Here is a 7361-nt window from a genome sequence, read left to right on the forward strand (position 1 = left end):
GTAATAACAGTAAAACTCACGGCAGAGAAATTGAATACCGGCCAGTTCAAGGACACAAGGGAGAGCTCGTAAACTGGGCCTTGCCTCAGTTTCTTCCCAGTCCAGGCCTTGCCTTAGAATGGGAGGCAGCATCCTTACCAGCTTGTGTTGCCTGCATGGCCCCGTCACCCCACTTCAGCCTACAGTTGCAGTTGGGCAACCTTGAGGGCCTGAAGTTGCAGGAGCCATTTTCCCTGCTTCTCCATGAGACGGAGAGGAAGACACTGCATTTCTCCAGCCTCTTTACCACCCATGTGACTCCAAACCAGGGCAGCACCCAGAAGAAAATGACATGATTGCACCATGTTCCATGTTCGATGGAAACAACCCACTCCGCAGAAATAATTAATGTGGCTCATTACTAAACACGAGATCGAGTGACCACACCCCGAGCCAAGCGTGTTTCTTGGGCGCTGAGTCACAGTGGTTCCTTTACTTAGTTCTGAGAGCAGGCGAGTGTCAGTCGCACGAGAGTCCTGTCCGTGGGCCTGACCCCAAACATGGGGCATCGGGAAGCAGGACCTGGGAGGTTATAGGCGAGTCTGAAATTCTAGGGAAAGAAGTCAGCAGAAGAATGCCTGTGCTTTACTCCCAGAGACAAGAAGGCTTCCTGTGGATCATTAAACACACGGTTGGCATCCCACTATCCATGATTTGTTAAAGTTGGTAGGTGCGGTGCTCTCAGGCCCCTGGAGATGACTTTGGAATAGGAAAACGTAGTCAGAAATCCATCCTTTGTCTGCAAATCTCGGGTTAGTGTTCAAAATACTTTCATACTGTTAAATCATAAAACAACCTGCCCTCTCTGAGGATCGAACTCAGGACCTTCAGATTATGAGACTGACGCGCTGCCTGCTGCGCTAAGAGGGCAACTGAGGGCTTTTTTGGGATATTTTACTAAATGTCATTTTTCAAGCACCACCATTTTATCAATCTGTTCCTTTCAAGAATACAATTACTCCTAAATTGCAAATCCTTCCCCATCAGGAAGCGCTGATCCCAAAGGATTCCACACCCAGGAGTGATAGAGCCAGTGCAGGGCCAGCCGAGTCACAGGCCACAGACTACAATACAGCTGTCCTTTGGCATCTGGGGGAGTCGGTCCCAGAACCCCCAAGGATGCCAAATCCGCGGATGCGTTGGTCCCTGGTGTAAAGTGGGTCAGCATTCGCAGTAACCCTTGCACACTCTCCCATGCACTGTAAATCATCTCTGGATTAATTAAGTACCTGATGCAATGCAAGGGCTACGGGAATCGTTGTAACACTGCAGTTAACACTTTAGTTCATGTTTTCCATCTGTGGTCGGTTGAGCCTGTGGAGAGTCGATTTTCCGTGTCTTTTCTCTTGTGTTTCAGTGACCTCAGCTTTTCCCTCCCTCAGAGATCCCAGTCGCCCTTTCCTGGTCTCCTTTGTTGACAGAAACATGGGGGGGGGGTGCAGCTTGCTCCATTTGGGGAATGATCAACAGAAGGAGTGAATAGAGGAGTGGAGGAATCTGCCTCCTGTCTGCGGTACCGGTTTACTGTTTCTGCACGTGGGACTTGGAGGTGCAGACATCCCCCTACAAACCACAGCCTGATCTTAAGAGAGCAGCCTCCCCTCCCTTCCTCCCAGTCTCGTGGGCCATCGGCCACACCAAGGGGTTATGGAGCTCACTTCATACAGTCTGCAGAATCTGGCAGACACCGCGTGCCACGATCATCCTCCAGGATGCAGCAGAGACAGGGCACCCACGTACTGTACCCACATACTGTACCCACTGTGGCAAAGCCTGGATGGAGAAGTAGAATTTTTTTAGCAGTTAAAACGATGTGAGCTCTTCCTCCTCCACCACTGCAGCTTGCAGTCTCTCTGCCAGGTCTGCACTGCTGCCCGTTCATTCCCAAGCTCCTCTGTGCTGCGATAGACTTCCAAGTCAGCTCGGGTGAATTCTCCTTCCAACTCCAAGTCCAATGATTTTCTAATACTCAATGCTATTCTGTACAACTCTCGAATCTACCACATCCTTCCCCTCATTCAGTACTCGTTCCTCGGTGAGATGCTCTGTGGCAGGCACTGTAATGGACTCAGGAGACTCAGGAGGAACGCAGCCACCCCACATCTCAAGAGAAGACAGAGAAAACACGGAAAAGGAAAGATTCCCCAGCTTCACCACTTCAGTAACTCTAACATTTACTATGAAATAACTTCCAAAAATATCAGTCTCAGGCCAGCCAGTGGCATAGTGGTTGAGGCAGCTGGATCCTGCATGGCTGACAGCGGTCTGACAGCAGTTTGAGTGCTGGATCTGGTGGCTTTAGTATGGAGCGCATAGTCACAAGGGAGGAAAAGAACAACGGGTACACATCGCCCCTTGGGATCATCCCTACAACTCAGAGCTGTACCCGCACATCCGTGAATGGGGCCATTACCAGCCTGGCTTCGTTATACCACCTCAAGAACCAAGGTTCTGGCAGTAAAACCTGGAGAATGCGGGCATCGATCCCACTACCTCTCACATGCTAAGCGAGCGCTCTACCACTTGAGCTAATTCCCCAGCTGCTAACAAGAGTTTTTTTTTGTTTGTTTTTTGCCCTTCATTTTATTCAGGAGTAGATGTGCCCACCCACACTTCTTTATCCACTGTCTTCGGTGACCCAGAACCATCAAGCCAGGGCTTGACTAAGGGCACATCTACTCAAAAATGGCCCAGGGCCAGAGTGCAGTGGCTATATATTGCTCTGCGAGGAAAAAGAGAAAAGGTAACCAGGAAAAAGTGGCAACAGAGCTCTGGGGCTGCCAAAATGTCACGTTTCCAATCTTCTGAGCAAGAAGAGAAAACGTCCCTACTGGAGAGCACCCAACAGGACAGCCCAGCCAAGTCACCACTGCTACACCAGGATACTCTCCTCCTGAAAGAGATGGGACTTTCACTTGGTTCTTTAAATGGGTGGTGGGGAGGCCACTCCTGGATAGATCCTGAGATTCTGAAAGGAGACAAAAGGCACAAGCTGTTTCTGCTTGGTCTTGACCCGAGGACCTCTTGCATGTTAGGCAAGTGTGATAACCACTACACTACAGAAACTTTGAGCTAGCAGTTCCTTCTTATTTTTAGAATATAAATTTATATGCCTGTTTTATTTTTTAATTCATAAATAAAAATTGCATCAATTTATAATGTACAACATATCTTGATATATGTATATAATGTAACTTAATCAAGTTAACATTATCAATTACCTCAGTACTTAGCATTCTGCGTGTGTGTGTGTGATGAGAATAATTAAAATCTACTCTCTAAGTAATTTTCATGGAATACACGTTATCAACTGCAGTCATCATTCTGTACAACAGACCTTCTGAACGTTTCCCTATTTATCCCGAGCCCTGGATGCCACCACGCTCTGCTTCTATGAATTTACCTTTTTTAGAGTCCTCATAAAAGGGCGATCAGATGGCACCCATCTTTCTATGCATGGTGTATAGCGCTTAAAGTTCTCCAAGGTCATCGGTGTGGTCTTCTTCCTTGAGATGGAATGTATTTCCTTCTCTTTACCCCTCCTCCCTCTACGCGCACTGAGGCTGATTCCTTCTGGTCTCGAGCATGCTGCTGCAGTGAGTACGGGAGTGCAAACATCTCTTCAATATACTGATTTCATGTCCTTCGGATATAAATCCTGTATTGGACTTGCTGGATTATATGGTACTTCCACTTCTAATTTTTCATAAAGCCAACATGCTGTTTTTTATTGTTACATTTCTACCAACAGTACAAAGCTTCCTTTTCCTCCACATCCCTGCCAATGTCTATCTGCTTTTTTTTTTTTTTTTTTTTTTTTCTAACATGTGTGAGGTGATATCTCATGTCGGTTTTATTTGTGCTTCCCTGATGACTAGTGATGTTGAGCACCTTTTCATGTATCTGCCGGTTTGTCGTTTGTTTCTTCTGAGAAATGTCTATTCAGGTCCTTCCTTCATTTTTAAATTGGGTTATTTCTTTTCTTACTATTGAGTACCTTATACATTTTGAATATTAACCCTTGACCAGATGTACAGTTTACACATATTGTCATCCATTTTACAGGTTGCCTTTTTATTCTATTGATTGTTAATCTGTTGGTGCAGAACTTTTTAGTCTGGTTATTTTTTCTTCGCTCATCCATGCTTTGTGGGTCATATGCAATAAATCATTCAAAGCAATAGCACAACTCTTTCTCTCATGTTTTCTTCTATTTATTTGACAGCGTAAGGTCTTATGCTAAAGTCTTTTGTTCTTTTTGAGCTGAGTTTTGCACATGGTGTGAGCTGAGGGTCAGATTACTTTCTTCTGCATGTTGATATTCCGTTTTCCCAGCACTGTCTATTGAAGAGTGCCCTCTCCCCACTGTACGTTCTTGACACCTTTGCCAAAAATCAATCGGCTGCAGAAGCGTAGATTCTCTGGGCTCTGTATTCTGTTCCAGTGTTCTACGTATCTGTTTTTATGACTGTGCCATGCTGTTTTGATCACTACGATGGTGCAGTATCTTTTGAAGTCAGGTTGTGTGATGCCTTGTTCTTTTTAGCTCAAGATTTCTCTAGAGGGGTGGCAGGTGGCATGGTGGTTAAGGTGCTGGATTCCCATGTGACCAACTGCAGCATGAGTGCTGGACTTTTCTCCCACTCTGGTCAAATTAAAAAATAACAATAATAAATAAAATTTTAAAAATAATTTTTTTAAAAAGACTTCTTTGGAGTCTTTTGTGCTTCCACATAAATTAATTTTTAAAGAAATTTACGTGAAAAATGTCTGTGGAATTTTGATAGAGATTATATACTGAATTTGTAGATAGCTTTCATTAACATGGACATTTTAACAATATTCTTAAAATGCATGAACACAGGTTATCTTTCTATTTTTTGTGTGTTTTTCAATTTTTTTTATCAGTGTTTCATAGTTTTCAGTGTACAGATCTTTCATCTTCTTGGCTACATTTATTTCTTTTCTTAAATTTTTAAAATTATAATTTCTGATTTACATATAATCCCTATACATCTTTGCAGGTTGCAGTACGGTGTTTAAAAGTATGTATATGATGTGTGATAAATCAAGGATGCAAACATATTTACCACCTTCAACTATAACATTACATTATGTTATGCATGTTTGAAATTCACCTACTGGTTATTTTGGAAGTTGTCAGTGGTGTTCTTTACTGTGAAATACAGTTCTAAAGAAAACCAAGGTAATTAATAATGAAACAACAAAAAGTCTCATAAATGAACAAGGATCAATTTTTGAGAACCAAGATAATCTTAACATAGTCAACAAAAAATAATTTATCATTTCCATGTAGAGAACGGTGGGAAATAAGAATTTATAATCCAAAAAGATCTGTGGTATCAATCATGGTCCAGTTAGACAGATAAAACTGTACAGAACAACAGCTTACTAGGAAAAGGTAGAAAACTCACTGGGAGTTCTTGGAGACCACAGTACTGGAGTGTGCTTTCTGGAATGGAGCTTTGAGGCTCGTGGAGGCTATTTCTGTCCTTGGGGGCTTGGCAGAGTTGGGGCTGGCATGTGTCCTTTAAGTCTAAGGCCACTGAGGCAGTAGGGCCAGGCTGGAGCTAGTGGCTGGGGAGGGAGAGGCCTCTCAGGGAAGAGCCTGCCGCCATGGAAGGAAAAGCCGAGCCAACCAAGTTGCACACCAGGTGGACGTTTTTCACACCATTGAAGTAGTCGGTTTGAGATTTTCAGTGTTCCAAGGACCTGAAGAATTTAGGGTGTAATGCTTACAAAACTTATTAATAAAATAACTAGACCGAAGATCTTTCCCCCACGTTGGGGCCGCAATGGTGCGGGCACTCACTGTGGGGTTATTAGCACCTGTAAGCCCTGAGGGTATGGAGCCTGAGTGCTGGGTTAATTCGGTGGCTCTATGGTGCCACCGGGATCCAGGCTTTCCAGGTCTCGCACGGTCCTGTCCTGTACATATGGGCCTCTCTGCAGTGCCCGACTCTCACACCTTGTGATAAAGCCCCCAGAGGAACCCACAGGCCTCTTCCTTGCTCCCTGGTGGTGCACGGCTTCGGCGTGTGCCCTCACGGTGGCTGGATTTGCAAGTTCTCTTACCCAGCCCAGTGACTGCCAGGAAGAGGGCGGTCACTGCAATGGGGCAGAGCCAGCGAACTGAGCCTCCGAGGCGGAGAACGGAGGCAAGGCAGGGAGGACGGGGCTGTGTGGATGAAACCATCCTTCTGTTGGAAGGAGGAAAGGGGGATGTCGCCGGGTGGTGGGAGGTAGGAGCCTCTGTGCCCAGCCACGTCCGCCTTCCCGTGTCTCTGTGCCACCCCACGCCGGCCCCAAAGCTCACTCCGCTGCTGTTTAAGGCGTTTAGATGAGGCTTTGTTCTCTATAACCAAAAGGATCCTGTCAAACACAGTAGTGAGAAAATCCCGTCATGAAACTCCCACTATGAATTTGGGCTTCGAGCTGGAGAAAAGGCTTTGCCACAGTCAGAAAACCGCCAGGGGATGGGAACAGCAGTGCGGACTGGGTGGCCTAGGGAGCCTTCAGGGGGAGAAGCTGTTTACTCCAAGCCCCCAGGGCCAGAGCACTCACCACTTCCTCCCCTCCCAGCTGCGTCTTCATTCTCGTGGAGACCGCAGATCCCTGCCTGGTCCCGAGCAGTGACCAGTCACGGGCCAACTCTCTTCAGGCCTGCACAGAACGCGAACCCCACGGCGTGTGTGGCCGAGCCTGGCGTACAGGACAGACACGAACTCTCAGTGGCGGTCAGCGCCACGGACAGCGGCCAGCCGCCCCGGTCCCGTCCTCCCTCGCGTCCGCGGCTGGCTCCACGCGGTCACCGGTTTGCGCGAGGGGTTCGCTGGGCTGGTGGCGGCCAGACGCACGGGAGCCAGCAGCGACGGGGCTGAGAAGCGGAGGGCTCCCGAGGGGTCGAAGGTGACCATGACGGCGACTTGATATGCCCTAGGAAATCACAGCTTTAACTGGGCTAATGGCACAGCGTGGCTGGGGACCGGAAGGACAGGTGACTCTGCCGGTCCCACTTATTTACCCCCCAAGCTACTCCCCAGATTCGCTCTCTTCTCCCAGACATGACCGGTCATGGGAGCTCGACGGTGTGTGGTGGAGCCTGACTTAGGCAGGGAGAGAGGAGAAAGCCCAGCAGGTGTCCAGGCCTCCTTCCTGGTCTGAGCTCACAGGGCTGAGAGCAGCAGTGTGGCATGGGGTGGGGTAAGAGGGGTGGGTGGGGGTTGGGGGGAGTGGCATCTGGTGCAAGGCTTGGGGTGGAGGGGGAAGGAGACAACCTTCGTGTCACTGCACACCGCCAG

At 47.5% G+C, this 7361-nt stretch overlaps 3 non-coding genes across 3 annotated transcripts; all 3 read right to left on the reverse strand.

Moving 5' to 3' along the window:
• Positions 1-836: 836 nt before the first annotated feature.
• Positions 837-909, reverse strand: TRNAM-CAU (transfer RNA methionine (anticodon CAU)). The gene has a single exon. It is a non-coding gene; the product is annotated as a tRNA-Met (tRNA).
• Positions 910-2504: 1595 nt separating this feature from the next.
• Positions 2505-2577, reverse strand: TRNAA-AGC (transfer RNA alanine (anticodon AGC)). Its single transcript has one exon. It is a non-coding gene; the product is annotated as a tRNA-Ala (tRNA).
• Positions 2578-3032: 455 nt separating this feature from the next.
• On the reverse strand, positions 3033-3105 carry TRNAV-AAC (transfer RNA valine (anticodon AAC)). The gene has a single exon. It is a non-coding gene; the product is annotated as a tRNA-Val (tRNA).
• Positions 3106-7361: the final 4256 nt, after the last annotated feature.

Source organism: Tupaia chinensis, unplaced genomic scaffold (genome assembly GCF_000334495.1).
Source record: "Tupaia chinensis unplaced genomic scaffold, TupChi_1.0 Scaffold140356_1, whole genome shotgun sequence".
NCBI classification, from domain to species: domain Eukaryota; kingdom Metazoa; phylum Chordata; class Mammalia; order Scandentia; family Tupaiidae; genus Tupaia; species Tupaia belangeri.